Source organism: Triticum urartu, chromosome 5A (assembly GCF_056163025.1).
Source record: "Triticum urartu cultivar PI428250 chromosome 5A, HENAU_Tu73, whole genome shotgun sequence".
In the NCBI taxonomy this organism is placed as follows: domain Eukaryota; kingdom Viridiplantae; phylum Streptophyta; class Magnoliopsida; order Poales; family Poaceae; genus Triticum; species Triticum urartu.
This window is the reverse complement of record NC_141877.1, coordinates 561,488,421-561,515,800: the sequence shown is the minus strand read 5'-3', so window position 1 is coordinate 561,515,800 and position 27,380 is coordinate 561,488,421. Positions and strand designations below refer to the sequence as shown.

The following is a 27,380-nucleotide window of genomic DNA, read 5'->3' as shown; positions in this document are numbered from 1 at the left end:
TTAATGGTGGTACCAAACGCACGGAGAGATGTCCGAGGGGGAAGACCATGACAAGCACTGCTCAATCTCACTGGGGATTGAGTAACGCCACCCGCCAGCGTCGGCGCAGGGATACTCGTTTTGCTGGAGGACACTGTGTGGACCACCAGAGTAGACGTCATCGAGGAAGTAGATGTAGCCCGGTCTGCCGGCGTGTCCCGTGTCAAAGGCCTTGGAGCAGGCCCGGCTGACGAAGAGCACTTGCCCGGTCATCTGGTAGACGCCCCAGGACCAGGAGGCCGGCCGGCCCACCTATTGCCTCTGTAGCCTGAAGACCTGGAACCGCGACGTGCGTCCTGTCAACAGCGAGATGAATCTCCTCACCATCAGTAGATCAGCGCCAGAGGCGGAGAGCAGGAGGTAGCGGGATACGATCTCCGCGTTTGCCATGTTCGTCCGGGGATCAAGAATCTCGTTGGCAAGTTGTACAATGGTATGCGTAGACGTCGAAAGTTGGCCTTATAGCATAGTAGATGTAGAAAGTTTGGCCTTATAGTAGTAGATGTCATCATCTGAGTCGATGGCCCAGAACCATCCATGGTCGTATGTCAGGTACTAGGTATTAGGCGGGGCCGTTATCTCTGCGGGCAGCGACGTCCAGCACTCCATGCCTAGGCGGCAGAAGGCCATGTTTGTCTGCCTGGACGTTATGGCAGCGACCACGCAGGCACCAGAAGACGGGGCGATAGACATGGAGGCTGCGGAGAATATCATGGGGCACCTTATGTCGTCGGAGTTGATGGGGATGCACACACGATTGGGGAGGGTGACGTGCTCGCTGGTGTGGAGGTTGAGCACAGCATGACTGTGGCAGTGATGGGATGATACCAATACCATGACCCACCCTCCCGGAGTGGATCCACAAAAACGTGCCCCATGGCCCTCGTCGGAGAGGGCCGGGCGCAAATCAACGGAGCCGCGAAAGATCCTGTAGCTGTCAGTCTAAGCAGCGGAGGGCTTGAGGAGCCATGGCAGCGGGGACGGGTTCTGTGGGGCTACCCGGCACCAGTGCTTGCTGACGGCGGATGCCCGGACTCGGTCCGCGATGCACAATAGCAGGAGGAAGATATGACCGAGGAAATCACAGTGGAGGCCGGATGGAGATCTTATGCCATGACGAGCCGGTCTGTGCTCACTGACTCAGGAGGTGGCTGAGCTGCAAGCCGAAGGACGAGGTCCAGAGGCCGGTGGGTGCTCCGGCCAATGAGTTTTTGATGGAGCTGCCCTACCGCCGGTGCCAGGCGTCAAAGCTCCTTTGTAGCACGATGAAGACAACCTCCCTACCCTGCCATTGCAGCACCTAGCTGCTCCGCTCTCCGTCATTCGCTGATGCTTGTCGTTCAATCATCCATTGATCGGTCAACCTACCTAGGACTCTATATCTGCATATCTTTCTCTTTTTTGTTGGACCGTGCAAAGGGAGAAGGGGCAAAAGAAACAGGTTAGCCTAGCCGTAGACCTGCTAGACAAAGAATCTAAAAAGTTTATGTAGGCATTTTTGGTTTATAGTTCCTCTGTTTCTTTGTTGTGGTAATTTTGTTTCTTTACCCACTGTACAAGGCTGTGCAGTAGCTAGGATTTGTCCAAATGAAATTCTAGGTGAGATGCCTTCGGTTTTGTCCAGTGGTGGTCTAGTCGTTTTGGCTGCTAACGGTCTGTGCCAGTGCGTAGCCGTCAAAGCTGCTCCACACTCCTCAGGTCATTCTAATGGGCTCTTCTCCATCTATGCGTAACTCAATGATACTTTCTGAAGTCTCATTCAATTTAGAAAAGTGCAACAATTCAGTGAAAGTGCAACTTACACTTTTTTTTATTTAGTTGCATTTTTGTAGAAAAGTGCAGGCTACACTTATTTAGTAAAATAAAGTTGATTTTTCTACACTGGTTGGTTCTTAAGAAAAACTCTAATCTACTTTGAATCAACAAAAGAACATGACGGCAGATTTGTGTGCTTCTCGCTTGGGCCAGCTGGGCAGATAGTGACGCCAAGGTCCGGCAATTGTCGTGTTTTGGACTGCAGTGTGCCGGTGTCTGCATGATACCCGCATGCTATTGTCCGCTCGTTCAGAGCAAGCCTTGCCTCCTGATCTGTCAAGCATACTTTGTTGTCAAATACCCGGGTATTACTCTCCAGCCATATCATCCTCATGCCTGAAATTAGTAGCCGTCGATATGAGCTTGTGCCTCCAGTTTCGGATTTTTTTTCTCGGCAAGAAGACGTGCAGACCTCTCCACACATTGTGCAGGATCAACGGATGATTAATGGCTTCGACACAATGATCGCGAGCTTAGATGGCGCTCCACTTGACCACAAAGCCTTGGCCTAATATTTGAATTCCACATCGAAGAAGGAAGCCATGTAGGCTGATGCCGCTGAGTAGACACCATTACATGTTAAACGTTGTGTTGTTGGTCCGAGAGAGAGAGGGGACCATCTGAATATCATGCCAAAGATCAAAATACTCAACAATTACCTGAACTAAGGGAGCCTGTCGTAGGTCTCTGATCCAAGTCTTGTTGAAAAGTGCCCCACCCACTGTTCTTTGGTTGGCACCCCGAGCCCGAGCAAAGGAGTAAAGCTCAGGGGCCATATCCTTAGCACGTCTGCCTTCTGCGGTCACCTTGCGCCGCGTTCGCTTTTGCATGGCCGGACTTCTCGTTGGCGCTCAGCCGTAGCCGCGTGCGCTGTAGCTACTCTAGGGAAAACCCGTGCCGCCGCCACAGCCTCCAAGCGAGGCCGGTGTTCAAAGTGACCGCATACAAACAGCCAGGCAGGCATCTCGTCCCTCATGCTTGCAGTGTAACCCACGCCAAATCGTGATCAAGTGATCAGATGGCCCAATCAAGGCCGAGCAAAGTAGGGGCCCATACATCATGTATTGGGCCACAAACGTAGTCCGGTAGTGGGACCAGAAACGTAACGTGCATATATACAAGGTTGCATGCATGCCATTGCCAGCTACAAGTGGGATCGTACAGTGAACTGGAATCAGCCGGCCTTTTTTCTCCTTACCAAATCAGGCGATCCGTCGGTAATGACGAACATATACTAGAACGTCTACATCTAACTAGCCGTGAGTGTGGCCGTGAAGAAACAACAAGGATTCATCTGTGCATGTCCCACCAAGAACGAAGAACAGTCGTGAGTGTGTCCGTCGATCCATCTGACCACTTGAAGAACAATGAGGTCCACACGCGCAGGGACAAGCTAGCTAGCTGCTCGGCCAAGACGACGACTCTGCGTGGGCGCCGGCGTTGGTCTCGTGGCAAGTAAAAAATACATACAAAAACAAAAAGAAGGGAGAAACGACGACGTACCGCCATTCTTCACGCCGCAGACGTACTCACCGCCCTCCGCTCCAAGACTGTGAGGCACCTCATTGTTTCCCTGCGACAACAGGATGGCGAGGCTCCTGACTGTTTCCCCGCGCGCCTGTAGCGAAAACTAGACGGGTTACACGCACGGCACTTCTTTTTGAGGCATATATAGACGGGGGTTATGAGCTGTAAAATAATGCTAGTATAATTTTCATTACTATGTATCTATTATATATAGCATTTGGTGCGACGGACCAACATTTGTTTTGATGAATGAGATTTGACACTTGTGTGCCGTCCCAACATCATCATATGAACCCACTAATTCAACTTGCTCATTTGGGTCCATCTACTTTAATCTAATTTGTGTTTCTTCCACCTAATGATATAATAATTTATTATCCGTAGTCACATAATAATAACTCTTCTTCATCATGTGTAGTCATACATCAATTCATCATTCATAGTCATATATATATAATAACTCGTCATTATTATAGCTAATGAGAAGTAGAATGACCGCGTCATCATGATAATCGTAGTCATATAAGAACTCGATCATCATCCCTAGTCATATAATAACTGACCATCAATATAGCCCAAATGAAAGTTAACCAACACTAGCTAAGGGTAGTCGTCCTAAGGTAAATAACTACCTAGGACCTACTCCTCTGGCTTAGGTAAAATAGTATAAAACAGATAAACCGGCCGATCTTACTAATGGAGAATAGAGATCCACCTATCTTCAACTTATGGCTTGCACACATTCATATTATCTCCAATTGCTTGCCTACACGCATTCATTACTTTCCTCTATTTTTGATATCGAGCCTTTCACCTTTTAGAGAAATTGAGTATCCACTATGGTAAGCCGGCGGCGGAGTTGGTCGTAAGCTAACTATATGCATATGACATTCGGTGAACATCATGTCAGACACAACCTCCTTCGGCAGCTTCTATTGAAGAACATAACAGTAACATATATAGTTAGAAATGTAGTTTACTTAAGAAGAATGTATGCAACCACAGTTAGCAAAATCATACCATGTTTTATGCATTGAAGTTACCATCATGCAACTAGTGGACTAGTGGCACGCGTATTCACTAGTCGGCACAATAGGTAGCTAGCATTCAGGGTGCGCTGCCGCCGAGAAAAAAATACGGCCGTGTGCTCAGGAGCGACGCATCCATGGAAACAGATCTCACCTGCCTACCTATGTGAATTCTATGACCACACTCGTACCTTGTAGTAGCAGGGGATGTATATACACACACGCCATATTGCTATGCACTTCTAAGATCAATCAAATATAATGGACAGATAAATTAGTTAGCTATTCTTGCCCCGAGTTGGATCGGAGAACAACTTACCCAGTCTGTCATGCCGTTTTCTCTTTTATTGACGAGGACCTTCCACTCCCCGTTCTTGTCTGATTTGAGTTCCTTCAACCAGATGGGAACATCAACCTCCTTGCAATGCATTTTTCTTGGATTTTTCTTGAGGTTATTGGACAAGTACTTGCTCGTTGGTTCTTCCTCCTTACACTCCCATTTCGAGATGAATCACCACTGGAGAGCTTCCGTCGAGGGGATCTTCGGACCGCTGGTTCTCAGAGATTGCGTGCTTGATGAGTTGACCATTCTTTCTCTTATATTTTTGTAGTTTGGGCTGTGGCTATATGATTCTCATTCGCTGTATACGAACATATATAGCCAAAGATTGAGGGAATAATTAGCAGAAAATTATGGCAATTAATTAGGAGGGGGCAGCCTGGCATAAGTACTTAGTATTTTTTGTTGCACGGTAAGTAATTAGTATATGAACATGATCTTATCGACTAGGCAATATGAACCATGTAACCTGGCCCAAAATAGGACAACATGTACCGTGTTCCTTACCAAAATGAGTGCTTGCTCTTCATGCATCTGCTTGATTGGATGTATATATATACAATTAATACTATACAGCAAGGAAATATCTAGGAGAGAGATGTATATCGGTTAAAGATCTTACATTGGTTCAGATCTTACATTGACTACAGATTTGCAGTGGTAGATGATATTCAAAACTAATATAAGGCGCAATTAGTGGCTGTGTTTGGTTGGGGAAGTATTTCATCAAAAAAAATCCTGCGTGCTTTTTTCCCCCATTCATTCCTACCAGCATTTTGTTGTTGGTGATGTAATAACATGTAACTAGATTCCAAGAATTTAATACATTTTGTTCTTCAATATGACTTTTTTCTTCTTGTTTCAGAGATGGAACTATGCGGGTATCCTCCATCCTAAGGCTGATTAATAAAAAACTTGAGCTAGCAAGTGAAGATAAGGTGAGCCTTTTAGATGTCCTTGTACTTCCATTTTAAATTGTTGTCACTCCACAAACCCTACTCCAGTCTGTGCCCTCCTATCAAGGCGCTTGCTTCCAAGCATTACATTATCGATAAATCTAGAGTTTGCTACTTTTTTGAAGGGGCCAGTCCCCACCAATTTTCATTAAAAGCAACTACGGTGCTGCATTTGTAGATTTGCTTGGTAGCATAGTAGGATTTATTTGCACCATTTTCCTGCTGCAAATCTCCCAAAGAATACATCACTAAATCATATCTCTTCCTGTTACCGAGCGTGCTTAGAAAGTATGCGAGCCTGCTCTTTTGTCTGACACCTTGTGTATACACTTGTGCGAAATGCAAGTGGAGATCTTATGCCATGACGAGCAGATTTGCCTACACTGCACGGCCTACTCAAGCGGTGGCTGAGCTGCAAGCCGAAAGACGAGGTCCAGAGGCCAGTGGGTGCTCCGGCGAATGAGTTCATGATGGAGCTGCGCTACCGCCGGTGCCAGGCATCCAGACTGTTGCAATCAGTGAGGCCTATCAATTTAACTTGTCCTGGCGCGAGCCGGTATATGTGGTTATTGTATCGTGAGGTGGTGAGAAGAAAAGGAGAAAATAAATAAAGAGAAAAAACAAGGGATCCGACCCCGACCCTTCGCTATCAGTTTTCTTAAAATCATGTGGCTCAAGTTGTACCAGTGGGCGCAATAACTTTTCTGCCCTCCATTAAAAAGTCACAAAAATTTGCAATCCTAAAAGGAGGGAAAGTCAGTAACGGTAGAATTAATATGGACAGACAGATGCAATAGAAATAATATCAAACATCAACAGTCCTACAACGATAAGGAAAGAGCGAACTTGCTTACATGATCATATCCTTTCAACATGTCGTTACCAATGTTCGCCTCGTGTTCTGGGGCTTCTCTATTGGCAACCCTACCGCTAGAAACAGGAGGCTCCGGAGTCGCTCCATCAGCCGTCTGAGCGAGTGATGTGCCATGCTTCCTCTTATGGGTTAATGCGATCTTGGCGCTCATGTCAAACCGTGCCAAAACACCACTTGGGCGAGCCTACATAACATTAGAAAACGATGGCGATATGTATTCTCGTGAGACTTGTTGGAAATATAGATGGGGACTTCGCCGCAAAACTCCATCAACTCTAGGACATAAGGATAAGAGCTTCGATCTATCATGTAGTAAGGTCATTAAATTTATGGCATAATATAAACATGGGTGACCACTTGGCAAAGGCTACCTCCGGGAGGCCTGCACCTTCGTCCAGTGCGGCCACATATGAGAGTTCACTCTCTCTATATGCTGCTCCTGCTGCCTCCACGGTTTTGTTTTGTGCTCCCTTTTGTGTGCGACAGAACGCAGTCCTCGCGGTCTTCCTGTGCTGCTGCGCACGACCATCCTTGGTTTTGGTGTCCTATATTCTCGTCTGGCGTCCCGTCTATCTCTTGGTCGATGGTGTCTAGATCCAAGAACAGTCGTCGTTGTTCTCTTGCGAATTCCCCAGCATATTGATTGCATGCAAATTCGTCCCATTCCAAATATCCATTACTTTCATCCTCTGAACTACTTTGAACTAGGACATGCTCAAAAGGTGGTGACGCTGTAAACATGCACTTGTTAGGCACTAGAGAAGAGGGTGCTATTAACCAACACTGATTTCCTTGTGAGGATGAAAGTAGCATGGGCCAACTTACTTGCAGAGCTTGGTTGGCGTCCGGGTCCACATCCACTACCATGAGCGGCACCACAACCACGACCGCGTTTTCCTCCCGTGGCCACTTCTTCTTGATAATAGTCCCTAAGATCAGGGTAGGTGGGACTGAGACAACACTATCATCATTGCTAATGTCGATTAGTTCGAGCACATTGGATTTCCACATCTTGAACGAAATCTTCTCATCCGCAAATCGATGTTGGCGGAGGAGATAGACTATATATTGTTAGAAATCCTCGGAGTTGGAGATGCACTAGTCGGGATCAGTTGCAGAGGGAGAATTTCGTTGTTGTTAGTAAAAGAAAAGGCAACCCATTTTCTCTTCTTGAAAGGCAAATCCTTACCCTCGAAGACCACCTTCTTCATGATCCACTATTCTTCATGCGGTACCGGGGGAGCCGCGTCATGGAACAGGGTCACGATCCCTAGATCAATAGCCTCGATAGATGTTGTCTGTCTTTGTGTCTCGCGGATCTCGGACAGCACAGCTTGTTCCATGATTCTCCACCAGCATGATTCCACCTAGCTGCAAGCCTTTTATGTGTTTCCACTCCGATAGCCACTTGCACCAGAGCTACTCCAGAAAAACCCCATGTCGCAGCCCAAGTGAGGTCGTTGTTGGACGTGAATGCATGTGAACAACGAAGAGCCAGACACCACGCACGAATTTCTGAATGAATTCCTCTTCCTCGACCAAGAGAATGTCCGGGATATCGAGCTCCGTCGGTGAGAGGCCCACCTGGGGAATGGAGTTGGGTCGGGACCTTACAAAGGCATCCACTGAGTAGCATATGTGCAGGACGCCCCCGTAGAGGTGGCCATGCAACAATTTAGTGAAAGTGCAACTTACACTTTTTTCCAGTTACAATTTTCTAGAAAAGTGCAGGTTACACTTTTTCAGTAAACTAAATTTGAATTAATCTAAACCGATTGATGCTTAAGAAAAACTTCATCTACTTAGAATCAACGAGTAAATCTACTGCTTCTAAAATCATGAGTTTGGTGAATCCAGACAATCCCAGCCATTCAACTATCTACATCCAACATCCAACTTTGCTCCAATGATGTATCTATCACACCACCATAATTTTGAAACAACATTGATTGCATTAATTGCAATTGATCTTAGAAATCTATTAAAAATCATTAACTGCAATTAATTATAGAAATACCGGTAATTGCAACAATTATATTCGTAGAAACATTCTCTGATTTCTTCCCAAGATACTATCAAATTGGACCAGTGTTGCACGTGGTGATTGGGGCCCACATTTTAGTTGTGTAGTGCACAGGCCACGGCTGCACGTGGAGGCCCACGTCTACAATGGTAACATCCATCATTGATGATGCAAGGGCCTACCGATGGCTTCAAGTTGACATCAAACATGGCGGTGCCCGTCTTTGCTCACAAGTAGGACGCTAAGGTAGCAGCCCCTAGGTATGGCGGATGTTGCCGGTCAATTCACACATGATGCATTTTTTCCTTTTGATCATTTTCATCTGAAAGGGGCGAGAAGGCGCAAGGATTTTTTTATTCCTTTTTGAAAGCGTTGCCGCGAAAGAATTTGAAATTGCATTGGTCTCTTGCTGAAACAATATTGAGATGGTTGACCCCCCCCCCCCACCACCACCATTTCAAAACGGAAAATGTTGTTAGTTTTTCTAAGGCCCAAAGGTGTTTTTAATTTTATTTGAATCATAGGAAAGTCACGATATAAAGAGGCGCCGTTTCACGAGGATCTAAGTGCAACTGCCTTGCTTGATAGGGAGGAGCGAGATTATCTTTCGAGAGCATGTCGTCCGAGTGGTGGTGGTGGTGGGGGGGAGGGTGTTGCGGATGAGGTCGAGATCATGTCTGTCTTCACCCTCTCTGCCTCCGTCCTGTTCAACCGCTACCGCCGACACCGGAGTTGGTTAGCCCTTAACCTAGATTGCGGCTGATTTCCTCTTCCTTGTAGTCGTACTCCTACTACTACTGCCAGCATCCATCTCCATTTGCAGAGATCGGTAGCTAGTCTATGAGGAAAATTTGGCTTGGAGCTCGAGATCAGAGCAGAACGGGGGGCTAGGGAGATGCGGAGCGGCCGATGTCGTGGTTCTAACTCTGACAGTGATGTAGGGGGGTATGTATGGAGAGGCTAGATCTCAGCTATTGGGAAGTTGTAAACACACCAAGACGTACGAGTTCAGGCCCTTCGCGGAGGAAGTAACAGCCCTACGTCTCGGTGCCCGGAGGCGGTCGATTGGATTACTGGCGTGTGAATAACAGGGGCGCGAACCCTTCATACTGAGGAGGGGGGTGGCTTATATAGAGTTTGCCGGCCCCCTCTTGCCCTCAGTAATGCAGGGTTTAAGGTACATTTAAGGTTGGGCGTTACTGGTAACGCCCCTAGTAAAGTGCTATAATGACCATAAAGACTACTTAATAGTCGACCGTTTGCCTGCGGAGTGACTTTAGGTCTTCTGGCAGTCGAGTGGCTGGCTTCGTAGTCGAGTGATAGCTTCTTGGTCGAATGTCTTGAATCCGTCGAGTGGGATACCTTCAAGTCAATTGAAAGGTGACTTCCTCTAGGGACGCCCTTGGGTAGGTCTCTTTGGACGGGAACGTGCCCCTACCCTAGGTGTGTAGCTTCATCATTAGCCCCCGAATGGATCGAGGTTTTGAGTGGGGAAAGAGTTGGGGAACTCCCCGACTGGCTCTTTGGGCTACGTGAGTGCCTCGCTTCGGGTCAATCGTCACGGATGACGTTGCCAACCTTTTTCAGTCGCCTTGATCCATTACAGGCCTTTCGTCGAGTGAATTTCTTTACTTGTGACATACCGAGCGCCGGCGCGGGCGGGGTCTTCTGTTTTGACGAGTTGTTTTGCGGCCCGCGAATGTCGCGGGATTCGGATTTTGGGAAGCGCGCGGGACGGGAGCGGCCGCAGTAATCGGAAGCGATAAGGCAGAGGCTCCTCGATCCCCGCGACGCCCTTTTCGCCACGTACTGCGCGCGCGTCTGCCGCGGGATTTGACTGGATAGCCTGGGCCTACCAGTCAGCCACTCGGAAGCGGTCCCTTATAAGTTGCCGGCTCGGGGTTTCCAAGCCGTGCGCTCCTTTCTGCTTTCTTCTTCCTCTCTTCCTTCGCAAGCCCTTCCGCCACCTCCGTTCTCGCCCCAGCGCAGCAGGCCCGTGCGAGACTTTCGCCGGCGACGATGACGAAGAGCAAGACCTCCGCTCTGGAGCGCGCGAAGAAGGCGGCGGCGCAGGGGAAGGGGAAAAGATCTGCTCGGGGCGGGTCCTCCTCTAGGACCGCTCTGCCCAAAGGTTGGATCCAGGGCGACTGGATGCCATCGGTGCTCCGGCAAGAGGACCTCGACGACATGGTTGAGGGGGGAGTAATTCCCCACAAAGCCGTGCGTCTCCCGGGGGGAGAGATCGAGCCTCAACCCCGCGACGGTGAGTGCGTGCTCCTAGCAACCCATATCGACCGAGGGTTTTCTCGGCCGCCCCATCCTTTTTTCCGGAGTTTCCTGAATTTCTTCGGAGCGCAGCTCCATCACTTCACTCCCAACTTCATCGTATACCTCGCCGCTTTCATTTCCATGTGCGAGGCCTTCTTGGGTTGCCGCCCCCACTGGGGACTCTTCAAGCACATCTTTACGTGTCGCTCTCAGTCGGTCAAGAAGGCCAAGTCGAGTGACGAGAAGACGCAGGTGATCCAGTTGTGCGGGGGCTTGGCGATCCAGACGAGGGGGAAGAGTTGTTTTCCTTCCATCACTTTCTCGGAGTCGGTCCGCGGTTGGCAGGCAACCTGGTTCTACTGTCAAGACCAGGCGACCCTAGGGCAGTCGACTGGACTTCCTCCATTCTCTCTCGACCGAGCTGAAAAGCCTGCTTCTCTGAAAGTGTCGCCGGAGGAAAGGGCCTAGGTCAAAGTGTTGGCGGGTCGAGTGGTTGAGCTCGTCCGTGAGGGTGTGACTGGTATGGACCTGCTGGAGGTCTTCCTCCGGAGGCGTATCCAACCGCTCCAGGCCCGTGACCACCCGATGTGGCTGTACGCGGGCCTTGACGACACCACTCGGGTCCACCCGGAGGAGGTCATCGACGAGATGCTGGAGGGGTGGCTGTCGAGCATTACGGGGAACAAAGAAAACCCCCGAGGAGCCAGGAGGGTGGTTCCACTCGACAATTCGTATGAGGTGGACCAGGTATGTCTTTATGCTCCTGACTGAAATCTTGTTTTCTGCATTGGTCTTCTTTGAGTTGGTCGATTGACTTTCGTCTTGTCTGTTGTTTTCCAGGCGACCACCGAGATGTACTCGACGCCCAACGGGGCTCAGGGGCCAACTGAGGAAGGGGAGGCGAGCGGAGGTGAGAGCGGGGACGACCAAGGCGAGTGGAGTCCGACGGTGAAGGAGAGGGAGACGACAATGTCGACTCCAGCGAAGAGGAGGAGGAGGAGGAGGAGGTCGAACCCCCTCGCCCAGAGGGGCGGTCCAAGCACACACATGACCTAGCGCGGGAACGTGGCAAGGCGACTGCTTCTGTTGGGCAGTCGTCGAAACGCCCTCGGACCTCTTCTCCTACGCCGACTGGGAAGGTCCCCAAGCTCCCACGCATGATGTTGTCCAAGCCGCCCAAGACTCTACCCAAGATGAAGATAGTTGTCCCTACCATTTCTGGGTAATAATAAAACTTGTTTTCCTTCGCCGACCATGGACAGATCCTTGGTCGATTCATTGAGCCAACCGACTGACTTTCGAGTTTTGCAGTGCTGCTACTTGTGAGGTCTCCGCTAAGGACGACGACCAAGAGATGGAGGATGCTGTTACCTCCAACCCTGGTACGATTACTGACGTTCTGCCTTGAGTCGACTGATCATTTATTGCAACTTTGGTCGATTGAATGTTTCCTTTGTAGCCCTCCTCATGTTGTCGACCTCCCGGATGACGATGACGATGGTCCGTTGAGGGTGAGGAGGCAAAAGAAGGCGCCGGCTGACCAGGCCCCCCACTCCGCTCCGGCGTCCGAGGCCGTAGCTCGGGATGGTGGTGACACCGCTCGGGCTTCTGTGACCTTCGCTGTTCCTCTAGCGAATGCGCGGCCCTCATCGTCGACTGCGGATCCGTCTTCGCTTTTTGCCGCATACCCCATCCCTGAGGACCAAGCGGCTGCTGCCAAGGAGGCTATACGCTAGGCGGAGATCATGATGGAGCAAGTGAAGATGGCTCGGGAGGCCAGCCAAGCAGCCTATGACGCGAGTTCGGCTCTTCAGAGCAACGTCCAGGTCAGTCGACTTCAACACTTGTTCTGTTATGATATGCTGTTTGAAGAGTCTCTTTTCCGAAGATCTTTTGTATCTATATCTGTACACCCACTGGGTGTGTCTGCCTATCCTTGGATGAGTGGGGGCACGCTGAGTGCACCCACTGGGTGTAGTCCCCGAGACTACGGTGGACTGCTGGCAGTCGACTATAGTCTTTACATTGTGTTGCTGTAGCTGTATTTCTTCACTCGGTTTGGTCGGGCCAGGTCGAGTGGAACTTTTTCTCTTTTTTTTTGGTCAAACCAGTGGGGGCACGCTGAGTGCACCCACTGGGTGTAGTCCCCGAGACTACTGTCGAATGTTTTTTGATTCGGCTGTGGTCTTAGAAACGTCATCATTGTCTCTTAGTTACTCGGAAGCAACTTATCTTGGACGTCTGTCGACTGATTTTTTCTTTTTACAGAAATCTTGCGAACTTGTAGCTCGCTATACTGAGTTGGAGAATCAGCAGATCCAGCTCAACCTTAGCTTGAAGCTTGCTCAGGAGAACTTGAAGAAGGCGCAAGAAGAAGCAAAAGGTATGGCTGGTGAGGTTCTCCATTCTTAACGGGTGACTTTTCTTTCTTGTCCATTCTTGATGTTGGTTCCACTCGACGCGCCGCAGATAAACTGGAGGAAGCCCTGAAGAAGAAGGACCAAGATCTTGCAGAGGCACAGAAGGAGGCCTCGAGCAAAACGAAGCTCGCAGAAGAGAAACTGGCTTCGGTCGGAGCTCTTGAATAGGAGAACTCCAGACTGAAGACTGCTCTCAAGGCAGCTAATCGAGACGCCAGTCGACTGAAGAAAGAGAAGATGGCGCTGCACGACAAGGCGGGTGAGCTGTCGGGGAAGGTAAAAGATCTGGAGGCTTATCTCGGTGGACTCGCCAAGAAGCTGTTTGTCATGCTTGAAGGTAATTATTCCAACCCGGCTGTCTTGTAGTTGTCAAGCTTGCGTACGGCCACCGTCTTACCCTTGAATCGTGTTTGCAGAATTCTGCCAGAACTTTTGAAGAGGAGACCAGTCGAGTGGAACCAGGCTTGGACCCTGTTAACTCTCTCGTGAAGGACGAGGCTGCAATGAACGTGCTCCGTCTGGAGTCTCGTACTGCCAGCGTCGTTGACTATCTGGCTCGGCTGAAAGTTGCGATGTCGCGGATCGACGCATCACTCTGGCCTGGGACGACGCTTCAAAACGACCTCGAGTCTCTAATGGCTCGACTTAACGAAGTCCCAGGTCGAGTGGCGGAATGGAAGAAATCTTCTGCTAGATGTGGTGCTGATGTCGCTCTGTCCCTGGTCCGCGTCCATTGCAAGGAGGCGCGAGAAGAGAAGCTGGCGGCCATCCAAGTCGCCAATACCAGGAAGCACAGCTTTCAAGACTTCATGGAGACCTTCATCGCTGCTGCCACCCGTATTGCCGACGGGATCGACTTGGATGAGTTCGTTGCCCCTTCCGGTCCTCCTCCTGAGGAGTGAAAACTTTAAATTTACCTCGGAATGACGAGTGGATTTGTAACCGTTTAAACTCTGCCTTAAATTTGCCTCGGGATGCTGAGTGGACTTGTAACAGTTATACTTTACCGAGCCGAGGGCTCGAGTACTTTGAGGTCTGGAACCTTTTAGGCTTTATCTGAAATTGATTTCTCGTTGGACATCTTCATGGTTTGATTCGTCGAGTGGAACTTGATATTCACTCGGAATGACCTTGTATTTGCGGCGCAATTCCGAAGGGGGAGTTAGCAGTCGATTCGCGTATTGGGTTGAGTCTTGTACTTAGGCGAGCACTGGGCTGTAGCTAAGCCTCCGAGTGGGAGGTTTGCTCTCCACTCGGTAGGGTTTTTAAACACTTAGGCGAGCACTGGGCTGCAGCTAAGCCCCCGAGTGGGAGGTTTGCTCTCCACTCGGTAGGATTTTTCAAACTTAGGCGAGTGCCTGACTGCAGCTAAGTCTCTAGGTGAGAGAACTTAGGCGAGTGCTGGACTGCAGCTAAGCCTCCGAGTGGGAGGATCGCTCTCCACTCGGTAGGATTTTTTCAAACTTAGGCGAGTGCCGGACTGCAGCTAAGTCTCTAGGTGAGAGAACTTAGGCGAGTGCTGGACTGCAGCTAAGCCCCCGAGTGGGAGGATTGCTCTCCACTCGGTAGGATTTTTTCAAACTTAGGCGAGTGCCGGACTGCAGCTAAGTCTTTAGGTCAGAGAACTTAGGCGAGTGCTGGACTGCAGCTAAGCCCCCGAGTGGGAGGATCGCTCTCCACTCGGTAGGATTTTTTTCAAACTTAGGGGAGTGCCGGACTGCAGCTAAGTCTTTAGGTGAGAGAACTTAGGCGAGTGCTGGACTGCAGCTAAGCCCCCGAGTGGGAGGATCGCTCTCCACTCGGTAGGATTTTTTCAAACTTAGGCGAGTGCCGGACTGCAGCTAAGTCTCTAGGTGGGAGAACTTAGGCGAGTGCTGGACTGTAGCTAAGCCCCCGAGTGGGAGGATCGCTCTCCACTCGGTAGGATTTTTTCAAACTTAGGCGAGTGCCGGACTGCAGCTAAGTCTCTAGGTGAGAGAACTTAGACGAGTGCTGGACTGCAGCTAAGCCCCCGAGTGGGAGGATCGCTCTCCACTCGGCAGGATTTTTTCAAACTTAGGCGAAACGGATTCGCAGCTAAGTCACCCACTGGGGGATTTCGTAAGCAAACAGGAGTGACAACAATCATTGAAACACTCTTGCCTTTGATAAAAATAAACTGCAGCAATTTTTCTTATTACATCTCGTCCAAGGGAGAGCTCAAGTGTAAAAGGGGCGGAGTAGTTCCGCATTCCAAGCTCGTGGCTCGTCGATCTGGCGATCAACATTGTAGAGGTGATACGCTCCATTGTGGAGGACTCTGGTGATGATGAAGGGGCCTTCCCAAGTAGGAGCAAGCTTGTGTGGTTTCTGTTGATCCACTCGGAGGACCAAATCTCCTTCTTGGAAGGCTCGACTCTTCACATTCCGGGCGTGGAATCGACGCAAGTCTTGCTGGTAAATGGTCGATCTGATCATGGCCATCTCCCTCTTTTCTTCTAGGAGGTCGACTGCGTCTTGCCGGGCCTGTTCTGCTTCATCTTCGGTGTAAAGCTCGACTCGGGGCGCGTTGTGAAGAAGATCACATGGCAGAACCGCTTCGGCTCCATAAACCAGAAAGAATGGAGTTCTTCCAGTCGACCGGTTAGGGGTGGTCCTCAATCCCCACAGAACTAACGGAAGCTCGTCGACCCAAGTGCCTGCCGCGTGCTTGAGATCACGCATCAGTCGAGGCTTTAGTCCTTTGAGAATCAGACCATTTTCTCTTTCAGCTTGTCCATTCGACTGGGGATGGGCGACCGATGCGTAGTCGACTCGAGTTCCTTGAGAGGCGCAAAAAGCTCTGAACTTGTCCGAATCGAAGTTTGACCCATTGTCAGTGATGATACTATGCGGGACTCCATATCTGAATGTTAGCCCTCTGACGAAACTGATAGCAGTGCAAGCATCAAGATTCTTGATAGGCTTAGCTTCAATCCATTTGGTAAACTTGTCGACTGCCACAAGCACATGAGTGAAACCACTTCTGCCTGTTCTCAGTGGACCAACCATGTCTAGTCCCCAAACAGCAAAGGGCCAGACGAGTGGAATGGTCTTCAGGGCTGATGCAGGCTTGTGTGACATGTTGGAGTAGAACTGGCACCCTCCACACTTGTCGACCATCTCTTTTGCCATCTCATTTGCTCTAGGCCAGTAAAATCCCGCTCGGTATGCTTTAGCCACAATGGTCCGAGAGGACGCATGGTGACCACAGGTCCCCGAGTGGATATCATCAAGGATTATCCGACCTTCTTCTGGTGTTATGCACTTCTGACCGATTCCAGTCGCGCTTTCTCTATACAACTGCCCCTTTATGACTGTGAAGGCCTTGGATCGGCGGACGATCTATCGAGCCTCTTCCTTGTCCTCTGGGAGTTCTTTCCTTAGGATATACGCGATGTACGGTATCGTCCAGTCGGGAGTGATTGCCAAGACTTCCATGATTAGGTCGACCATAGCAAGAACTTCGACTTCAGTCGGATCTGTGGCACTTTTCGGTTGTGGGGCTTCTTCTATGAAAGGATCCTCCTGGACTGACGGCGAGTGGATGTTCTCCAAAAACACATTGCTGGGAATGGCTTCTCTCTTGGAGCCTATCTTTGCCAGATCATCAACTGCTTGATTTTTCAGTCGGGGGATGTGATGAAGCTCTAACCCCTCGAATTTCTTTTCTAGCTTTCTTGCTGCGTTGCAATAACCAGTCATAGCCGGACTTCTGACGTCCCACTCCTTCATCTCCTGATTAACCACCAAATCTGAGTCGCCATAGACCGTGAGGCGACGAACGCCGAGTGAAATGGCCATGCGCAACCCATAGAAAAGTGCTTCATACTCTGCTTCATTATTGGAGGAATCAAAGTGAATCTGGAGAACATATCTGAGCTTATCTCCTCGGGGGGAGACTAGAACTACTCCAGCACCGGAACCATTCAGCATCTTAGATTCATCGAAGAACATGGTCCAGTGCTCCGAGTGAACTTGAGTCGGAAGTTGCTGTTCAATCCACTCGGCGATGAAATCTGCGATTGCTTGGGAGTTGATAGCCTTCTTTGCTTCAAACTTGATATCTAAGGGAAGGAGTTCAATCGCCCACTTGGCCACTCGACCAGTTGCATCTCTGTTATGCAGAATCTCTGACAATGGGGCGTCGCTGACGACTGTAATGGAGTGGTCAGAGAAGTAATGTGCAACCTTCTTCGTGGTCATGTAAATCCCATATACAAGCTTCTGGTAGTGAGGGTATCTTTATTTTGAAGGGGTCAAAACTTCAGACAGATAATAGACTGGGCGCTGAACTCTGAAGGCCTTTCCTTCTTCTTCCCGCTCGACCGTAAGTACTGTACTGACAACTTGTCCTGTGGCTGCAATGTAAAGCAGCAGAGGCTCTTTGCTGATTGGGGCAGTGAGCACCGGCTGGGTGGTGAGCAGAGCTTTGAGCTCTGCTCTGCGTCAGCTTCTGGAGTCCACTCGAACTTGTCAGACTTCTTCATCAATCGGTAAAGAGGCAACGCCTTTTCACCGAGACGAGAAATGAATCGACTTAGAGCGGCCAAGCAGCCTGTAAGCTTTTGGACATCGTGCACGCGTACAGGACGCTTCATCCGGAGTATGGTGCCAACCTTTTCAGGATTGGCATCGATCCCCCGTTCAGAAACGAGAAAACCGAGTAACTTTCCACCTGGAACTCCGAACGTGCACTTTGATGGGTTGAGCTTGATATCATACCTCCTGAGGTTGGCAAAGGTTTCAGCAAGGTCAGCCCGCAGGTCGGAACCTTTCCGTGACTTGACCACAATATCATCCATGTATGCCTCCACATTCTGACTGATTTGAGTGAGTAGACACTTCTGAATCATTCTCTTGAACGTGGCTCCGGCGTTCTTGAGGCCGAACGGCATGGTGACGTAACAGAAGCATCTGAATGGAGTGATGAAAGCTGTTTTGATCTCGTCGGGTCCATACAGACGGATCTGATGGTACCCGGAATAGGCATCTAGAAAAGACAATCTCTCGCATCTCGCAGTCGAGTCGACTATTTGGTCGATGCGAGGGAGGGGAAAATGATCTTTCGGGCAGGCCCGATTGATATGTTTGAAATCTATGCACATGCGAAGTGACTTGTCCTTCTTGGGGACCATGACAACATTGGCGAGCCACTCGGAATGGTAATTCTCTCGGATGAACTCTGCTACTAAGAGCCGAGCCACCTCCTCACCAATAGCTTTCCTTTTCTGGACGGTGGACCGTCGAAGATGTTCTTTCACGGGCTTGAACTTCGGGTCGACTCATAGACGATGCTCAGCCAGCCCCCTGGGAACTCCAGGCATGTCAGAAGGCTTCCATGCGAAGACGTCCCAGTTCTCACGGAGGAACTGGACGAGCGCTTCTTCCTATTTGGAGTCGAGCGTCGTCGAGATGTGAGTCGGAGCAGCGTCGGGGTCGGTCGGGTGAATGTGAGCTGTATTAGTTTCACCGGACGACTGAAAAGCAGATTCCGAAGCAGGCTTCTTGGCTCGTAGCAATTCACTCGGATCAGCAGTCTTCTGGTACTCTTGCAGCTCAACAACTGCCATCTGAGCATCAGCGATCTTTGAGCCCTTCTGAAAACACTCTTCTGCTTTCTTTCGGTTGCCTGTAACTGTGATTACGCCTTTGGGGCTAGGCATCTTCAGTTTGAGGTACACGTAACATGGTCGAGCCATGAAGCGTGCGTAAGCTGGCCTGCCCAGAATGGCATGATAGGCACTTTGGAAGTCAACAACCTCGAATGTCAACTTTTCCTTGCGGTAATTCTTTGAATCACCGAAAACCACATCGAGAACAATCTGTCCGAGTGACACGGCCTTCTTCCCAGGAATGACTCCGTGGAAGCTCATGTTATTGGTACTGAGTCTGGACATCGGAATGCCCATCCCTTTCAATGTTTCAGCATATAGTATGTTCAAGCCACTGCCACCATCCATCAGGACTTTGGTCATTCGAGTGCCTTCGACAACTGGGTCGACCACCAAAGCTTGCCTCCCAGGGGTGGCAATGTGCGTAGGGTGATCGGACTGGTCGAATGTGATGGCAGTCTGCGACCATTTCAGATAACTGGGTGTCGCCGGAGCAACCATGTTCACCTCACGGTTAATGACTTTCAGTCGACTTTTGCTTTCGACATCAGCAAAAATCATCAGGGTGGAATTGATTTGGGGGTATCCATCGTCGCTATCTTCCTTGTCTTCGACTCTGTCCGACTCTTTTTCCTTATCTTTGGGCTGTTTGCTCTGAAACTGCTGGATCAGGAGCCGGCACTGTCGAGTGGTATGCTTTGGGTAAATAAAATTACCCTCTTCATCTTTCTTGGTGTGGATGTGACATGGTAGATCCAAAACATCGTTTCCATCCTGATCCTTGACTTTCTTGGGCTTCCAGGTGCCCTTGGGTTTTCCCTTGAAGTTTCCCTGGGCTACGGCCAGGGCCTCCCCAGGAGCGGCTGGCTCGGCCTTCCGCTTCTGTTTCCGACTGGAGTTCCCTCCGGTTTCTTGGGCGACTGCCTTGTGCTTGCCACTACGGAGTCGGTCCTCGTCTTCACCATTAGCGTACTTGGTGGCAATCTCCATCATCCGATTCAGAGACATCTCTCCAGTTCGACCGAACTTCAGATTCAACTCTCTGTATTTAACGCCTTCCTTGAAGGCACAAACTGCTTGATGGTCTCGCACATTCTCGACCGAGTGATGCAGTGTGATCCACCTCTGGATGTATTCCCTCAAAGTTTCATTCGGCTTCTGCACGCAAGACCGCAACTCTGTAAGGCCTGCAGGTCGGTTGCATGTTCCTTCAAAGGTTGTGACAAACACTCAGGAGAGGTCCTCCCAAGTGTAGATGCTGCTGGGTGCCAACTGATTCAACCACGCTCTGGCTGAGCCCTCTAACATGAGAGGCAAATGCTTCATGGTCACCTCATCATTGCCACCGCCGATCTGTACAGCCACTCGGTAATCTTCGAGCCAAGTGTCAGGCTTAGATTCGCCGGTGAACTTGTTGACCCCAGTCGCCAGCCTGAAGTTGGGAGGAATCACTGCGGCTCTGATGGCTCGACTGAAACACTCTGGCCCTGAAGCACGTGCTCTGCTGCTGGCAGGCGCATCTCTGTTGTGGCCCTCTCGATGAGCTCTGTTCCTGTCGACCAAACCTTGAACGAGGATGGATCTCGCATCAAAGCCTGGGTCTCTGGGGTCGACTGGAATCCTCTGCCCAACACTATGAGGGCGTCTGTCATCTTGCCGCCGAGGCGCATATGACCCACTCCTCGGGGGAGGGGTTGGCACTCGACGTCGATCATCATGGTCGAATCAGTGATCATACTGCTCATTCCTCCTGTACTGATCATGCCGGTCACCATGTCCCTCACGCCTCGGGGGAGATCTCGGGCTGTGAGCCGACTCGACTGTATCCGTTGCGACGGATCAACTATGGATCCTGTTCCGCGACTGAGAGACAGCAGAATTCTGGTTTCCCACCGCCCGGAGCAGCGCTCTGATCTTCAACAAGCCCCTGCCCGCCTCTGACTGGGAGGGCTGAATTGATTCTGCTATACGGGCCGCAGCGGCCAAATTCTGAACTGGGGTTCGGTATACCTGTGGCGGCGGGAAGAGCTGACGCCGACTGGACTCGGGAGCTTGCTGACGTCAACTTGACTCGGGAGCCCGCTGACGCGCTTGCTCGTCGAGTATCCGCTGGAGATTCTCCAGTCGAGTGCGCTCGGCCAGGTTAGCCAAGCGCGCGTCCTCCAAGGCCCGGGCCTCGGGGGTTTCTCCGACAATAGGAGTGTGGAGCGCGTCCATGTTCCGACAGCGAAGCTCCTCTCGCTGCAATGATGTGAGAGGTTCGGGGAGATACTCATCGTGGGGATGCGACGGGTCGCCCCCACCCGCGCCTCCACCAGTGCGAGGGAAACCAGGAGGACTGTGCGTCCCATCGACCGCCAGAACCTCAGCCGCTGGGTCGCTGCTGTCGCACTCGGATGCGGTCTCCGCGGAGCCAGTTGACAGGTCGAACAGGCCGCAGAGGGATTCGTCGGGCTCGATCGCCGCGACTTGCGGGGTGGCCGACTGGCGAGCCATGGCATGGCTCACCCACCTCTGATGTCTCGACCGACCGGAGCGCTTACGCCGGTGGGAGACAGAGCGAGGGGACGATACGGGGGCCGACCGATACTGGGTCGACGGTTGCCGCAGGAGGACGCCACGAACGCATGCGCGGAAATGCGTCGCGCCGCGGACGGGGAGCGCGTCGATGTCGAGTGGTGCCTCCTGGAGCCAGGCGGAGTCGTCGGCGATGAACGTGAGCGCGCCGAGACGGATCTTGCGGCCCTCCACCAAACTCCGCACGAAACCATGATCAAAGGGATCGAAAAAATCGCAACTTCTCCAATTAGGCGCTAAGATTCCTGCCCCACGGTGGGCGCCAACTGTCGTGGTTCTAACTCTGACAGTGATGTAGGGGGTATGTATGGAGAGGCTAGGTCTTAGCTATTGGGAAGTTGTAAACACACCAAGATGTACGAGTTCAGGCCCTTCGCGGAGGAAGTAACAGCCCTACGTCTCGGTGCCCGGAGGCGGTCGATTGTATTACTGGCGTGTGAATAACAGGGGTGTGAACCCTTCATACTGAGGAGGGGGGTGGCTTATATAGAGTTCGTTGGCCCCCTCCTGTCCTCAGTAATGCAGGGTTTAAGGTACATTTAAGGTTGGGCGTTACTGGTAACGCCCCTAGTAAAGTGCTATAATGACCATAAAGACTACTTAATAGCCGACCGTTTGCCTGCGGAGTGACTTTAGGTCTTCTGGCAGTCGAGTGGTTGGCTTCGTAGTCGAGTGATAGCTTCTTGGTTGAATGTCTTGAATCCGTCGAGTGGGATACCTTCAAGTCGATTGAAAGGTGACTTCCTCTAGGAACGCCCTTGGGTAGGTCTCTTTGGACGGGAACGTGCCCCTACCCTAGGTGTGTAGCTTCATCAGCCGAAGCATGATCACTTTTGAGGAGAGCGTGTTTTGCTGCTGGTTTACGACGACAGACAAACCGTATAGCCTATATATAGAAACCGTCCGATGTGAGGGGACAGGTGTGCGATTATAAATTTGGTTCTTACAAATCTCTGTATGATACTTGCATGCCTGCCTGTATTATAACCATCTTCGTGTATGCAGTTTGTCGGGAGTGTATTATGAAGAAAATAGATAAAGAGGAGATTGTATCCTGCCCAGTATTTGACGTTGCTCTTGGGATCACTCCTGAAGAGAAACTCAGGTAAGTAATTGTTAAAATACCAAGGTTATCTGTTGTACAATATTGTTTTTCCAACTGGTCAGTTCTCTTTTTACATTAAATCCATGATAAAAAAACATGTAACTTGTTTTTCAGAATAGTTAAAAAAATAAGTATCAGCCATTGTGCCTGTTGCTTCCATTAGTAGGCCCATAACCCATTTATCTTCCAAGCCCAACCAATTTAGCTCAAAATGGAACCGCATGCCTCCCCCACATCTCTATCTGTACCATCGTCGAGTCGGCCTCGATGTCATCGATCGTCGGCGCTTACGCCGGCACAGTCTCGTCGGACGACTACACCACAGAAAGGATGGTAAAGCTTCGCCCTGGTCCACATGTCATGCATCAAGCCATGCGGGATCCCTGTCAGGATCCACCATCGATGGGGAAACCCAAGACAGTACGCCTCCTGTCCCGCTTCCTATCTCTCGATCATAGATACACTTTCTTTAGTTTTCGAACATTGTTAGATCTGTTGGAAGGGGGTAACTGATGTTAGTCTTAGTTTAGGAGCAACTTATTCACTCATAGATAGGTCCAATTCTGCAGCAAGCTAGGAAGATTGAGTAAGCTAGCAATTGAAAAAAAGGCTTATTCACTCATAGATAGGTCTAATTCTGCAGCAAGCTATATCGAGTAAGCCAGCCATTGAATCCAACTGTTTTTAGTCGCACTACGGGTGGACTTGAAGAAGATTTTCGAGGCAAAATTTCATGAGATGACCTAGAAGAGTTGGGTGCATCCCACCGTATGAGCTGCTTGTGCTAATACCCCACTTGTTTTCAGTACTCTTACCATTACTCTGATGTATCCCAGTTGTCTGCAAATAAAAGGGATCTAGCGTTAATAACATGTGAGCCTTAAGAAGTCGTGCTGCCACCCTTTTTAGGCCTTCTCATCACTAATAGTACTTATAGTGGATGTCAAAGCGGAAATTGCTATTGGAGGCCGGACTCTATGGAGGCCTCCAAATGAAAAATTCAAAATTCGTGAAAATTCGTATTTTTACATTTCAAAAAAATCTGATAAAAATACAGACATAAATGAAAGCATAATGCACAAGTGTGTAAATTTTCAGGATGAAATACGTTGAAACGAGGGTTGTGCAATAAAAAAATCTAGGGCTTTTTAACAAATGATATAATTTGTCCTCGCAGACCTTGAAATTTTCTTTTTTGTGCAGATCACATTTCAACGTACTTCATCCTAGAATTTACACATATACACCTCACATCCTTGTTTACTTGTATAAATTTTTTCAGATTTGTTGAAACCGAAAAATTCGAATTTTGATTTTTTTTTCAAAAATCGGCCTCCATGGAGGCCTAGCTCCAAAACACTATACTCATGTCAAATGCCATTTTAAGGTTTTACGCATACTAAAGCAAGTAAGTATACATGATCCAAAGCCTTCTATTCATCTGTAACAATAGAACAAAATTTATAGTTGCCTGGCTGCCTCAAAATGGCTCATGCTACAAGTCATCCCGCTTGTTTCATCTCAGTAATAGTTGGGCGTCATTGGATGAGTCGGCAGATGGCCTCAGAGACCACGTACAAAAGCCGCACATCAAAGTTGACAGGCGACAGACCACACCGCACAGTCCCATGCTCCTGTCGTTGTCTCTTTAGGTTTTACCTTCACCAATGGTATGCCGCTGACAATGGCCTCCAACTCCGATGACGCTCAGCTGCATCTTAAGACCTTGGCAGTAGGGATGTATAGACTGTAGAGCAAAATATGGTCAGAATGGAGAAAACATGAAATTCACTTTGAATAGAATCCGTATAGAACTATTGTGAAGGATATATGCAATGCCGACAAGCAAACATGCCAACACATATGTAGCTTGATCTTAGTTCGATCCTTGAAGTCATAGGAGTTCAAATACATTTCCATTGTGTTATTGCATATAAAAAATTGTACCTTTCAGTAAAGTATGTTCTTTACACACACCATTTATTAATAGCTGCAGAAACAATTAGCTTATTTGGACCATTGTATAACTGAAAGTGCACTTAACATTTTTGTGAAGAATAAGAGTATACGTACGACCCTTATATACCAGGAAAGTGCACTTAACATTTTTGTGAAGAACAAGAGTACATGTATCTCTGTAGGCATCTGGAAAAAAAATAGTTCCTTCTCGGAATTAGTGAGAGTATACTAGCTTATAAGACGTGATGTTTCTCCGCCCGAGCTCAAATGCGCTCGGGTGAACAGTAAATTCCAAAATAGTATGAAAAAAGAATCAAAATTTTCGAATATTTTTTGCACTAAACATGGATAAATTTCCCGGATGCTTGCAAAAATTTTCATGGAACAACTTTCCTGGAAATTATGGCAAAAATAAAATACAACCGAAGCTTCAAAAGTGCTATTTTCAAAAGCACTTTGGAGTGTTGATTTTTTTATTTTTGCAACGACTTCCATGAATGCTCTTTCATGTTGAAATTTTGCAAGAATCTAGAAAATTTGTCAGTGGTTGCCATTAAAAAATTTTAAAAAAAATTTAAATACATTTTTTCTGAATTTACTGTTCATCCCGAGCTCATTTGAGCTCGTGGGTAGAGTAGGACTTTTCCTTATAATTACACTACTGTGGATTCTACTGTATAAATCTTACATAAGTTGTAACAGCTATCACAGCTCTTCGTGCCGACTGCCTGCTACATTATTATCTTGTCTAATAAAACACTGGCGCAAACACACACGGTTGCTAATAAAAGCATATACATTTTTGTTCTGTGAAGCAAAAGCTTAGAATCCCAGCCACCTTTTATTTTTTTTCATGCGATCTCGACTCAGGTACTCAACTATATGCTGCTAGCTATCATGATTGATTGTTTCCTTCGCTAGGGATCAGACTACTGATCCCTTGCGATGTAGCAGACTAGTCACTGACCGTAGGATGAGAAGCATCATGACCATCAGATTCGGCAGTACATCCTCACGCGGGATTGCTTCCTTAAAAAGTGCGACCCATTAATTAGTTTGCATGCGTGATTTGCACTAAACGGAATCAATTTGTTTCCTACCAACTACTACTACTAATAATCAGGGCATATCAAATTGATTGGGCGCCATGCTGTGTGTTTCCATCCATGCGGTTTGCTTCCATACCATTTGTTTTCAATCCTTATTTCGGGTCTGCATTGTACACGTGAGCCTATGAAAGTCTTTCCATGGTGAACGCAGTTTGTTTCCATCTAGTTAGAATTTGTTTGGTAATGGAGATTCCTTCCATCGTGTTAGAATTTCTTTGCTTCAATCAGCCAAAACAATTGCTTCCATGGTACTCCCTCCGTTCCAAAATAGATGACCCAACTTTGTAGTAAATAGATGACCCAACTTTGTAGTTAGTACAAAGTTGGGTCATCTATTTTGGAACGGAGACTGACAACTCCTCCGATCAAGTTTCATCGCATTTGTGCCTACTAGGCAAACAAAAACATGCTTCAAGCTACTAGAAAGTTATTTCGACTGTACCATAAAAGTCCTCTTGAATGTTTAAAATGTTTAAAATTTGTTTCTATCAAACATTGCTTTAAAATCATTAGCTAGAAAACACTGCTTCAAACAAATTAGAATTTTCTTCTAGGCCGGGGCAACAGAAGATTACTTACATATAGTTGAAATCTGTGCTTCTATCAATCACACAAAGTGCTTCCATGGCAATCATCGATCGCTTCCATCTTGGTAGAATTTGTTTCTTATATTCGCCGATGAAGATTGCTTCCATTGTAACCAGAGATTGCTTCGATCCATAATTTGATAGTTACAACAGGTCATTTAAATTGGGACTTTGCTTCCAAAGAATTTGTTTTCAGTTTTGCTAAAGCACATCTAGATGTGCCATAAGTATTGCACATCTAAGTTCAATGTCATTGATTTTACGTCGAGATTCATGTGGATATTTTCTTTTTCTTTGTTCTTTTTCTCTTTATGCTTGATTCACTCACTTAGATGTGCAATAAGTAGAGCACATCTAGATGTGTCTTAGACACACCCGTTTGTTTTTTAGGTCCAAAGAACTGAGAACTTGCTTCCAAAGAATTTGTAACTTGCATCTAAATACATGAGGATTTGCTTCCATACAACAAAAAATACGCATATGCTCAGGTTTTGCATCGCCTGGGCACAGTGCAGACCCCCACTCCCAAAGATATACATTTTGCTTTTAAATCATTATCATACTATTTTCATATATCAGAGAATTGTGATAAGAACATATATTATTTCGATCAAAAAGGGAAATATATACATTTTAAACTATACACATGGGGATATGTTTCCACAATGGCGAAACATTTGTCTTGGCTAAATGGAGGATTTGCTTCCATGGTGATCATGAAGCACTGCACCATCTACCTCAGTGACATGAACTGCAAGTGAAAGTGCGAACACCTTATCTCTGGCACCATGACCTTGTGGAAAGACATACTGCATCTTACTACCTTCTTCTATGCTTCCTGCAATCCAAGACATAATCATGAGACAAATTTAACAAAAATCGATGAACAAATCCAAGAGCTATGGAGAAAAACTCTATCATGCTTAAAATAATGGAGATGTACCAATGGAAAAAGGAACAATACAAACTACTGTTCTTGCATTCATTAATGACGAATTAACGACACGTGCAATCTAAGTTCAAACTAGTGCATCAATCGGGATTCTCATGTGCTTCACCCTCGTCACCTACCTGCGTATGTGATGTTGAGATACAACATCGCTTAGTAAGTCACCACCTC

General features: G+C 48.4%; 1 pseudogene; it reads right to left on the bottom strand.

Moving 5' to 3' along the window:
- LOC147972875 (uncharacterized) lies at positions 1–27,359 on the bottom strand (annotated as a pseudogene).
- Positions 27,360–27,380: the final 21 nt, after the last annotated feature.